The 634-nt window shown below is 37.5% G+C and overlaps 1 long non-coding RNA gene across 1 annotated transcript; it reads right to left on the bottom strand.

Moving 5' to 3' along the window:
• Window positions 1-11: 11 nt before the first annotated feature.
• Window positions 12-634, bottom strand: LOC111671605 (uncharacterized). The gene is made up of 3 exons (XR_002761963.2): window positions 589-634; window positions 402-459; window positions 12-120 (listed from the first exon to the last, which is right to left on the bottom strand). It is a non-coding gene; the product is annotated as an uncharacterized LOC111671605 (long non-coding RNA).

Below are 634 nucleotides of genomic sequence, written 5' to 3'. Positions count from 1 at the left end.
CTTTCATTAAGTGTGAGAGGCTCTAACCTGACTGTAACTTCACACCAGGTCTTCCTGCTCCTCTGGTTCTTGTGTCTGTGCTGCAGTGGTGCTGTTCTCATAACCAGGACAAGAGTCTACCTGATGGAGAGAGGTGACAAAATGACACTCACTGGACCTCATTCATCACACCTGCATACAATTACATTTTATTCTAATGTTTTTAATCCTGTTTAAAACTGAATTATGTGATGAAATGTGATGTGGTCAAATACTTTACTGGTTCATAATGAGAAAGTTGTATTTTAAATATAAATTCACTTCACATCTTCTTCAGTTTCCAGAGCGTTTATGAGCCAAGTTATAATAACTGTGATACAGAGTAAGTTGTGTAAGTTTTGTAGGACCTCTCTGTCTCTCACCTCCATCATCTTTACAGCTTCATTTGGTTCAGAGTTTAAACTCAGAGTTTTCTTCTTCCTGGATTCAAACCAACAACAACAAATACAAGATTTAACATGATGAAATTCATAAAACCAAAAACTACAGGAAGTTTGAAGAAGAAAATAAAAGAGCAGCGACTGAACTGATGGATTTTTATTGTTTTACCTCGTCCACAGACTCAAGACGACCAGTGGAATCAGCATCAGGACCA

This window comes from Seriola lalandi, unplaced genomic scaffold, assembly GCF_002814215.2.
Source record: "Seriola lalandi dorsalis isolate HSWRI2012SDOR001 ecotype SW California unplaced genomic scaffold, Sedor1 jcf7180001962713, whole genome shotgun sequence".
NCBI classification, from domain to species: domain Eukaryota; kingdom Metazoa; phylum Chordata; class Actinopteri; order Carangiformes; family Carangidae; genus Seriola; species Seriola lalandi.
The sequence above is the reverse complement of the archived record's forward strand: the minus strand, read 5'-3'. Positions and strand labels throughout refer to the sequence as shown.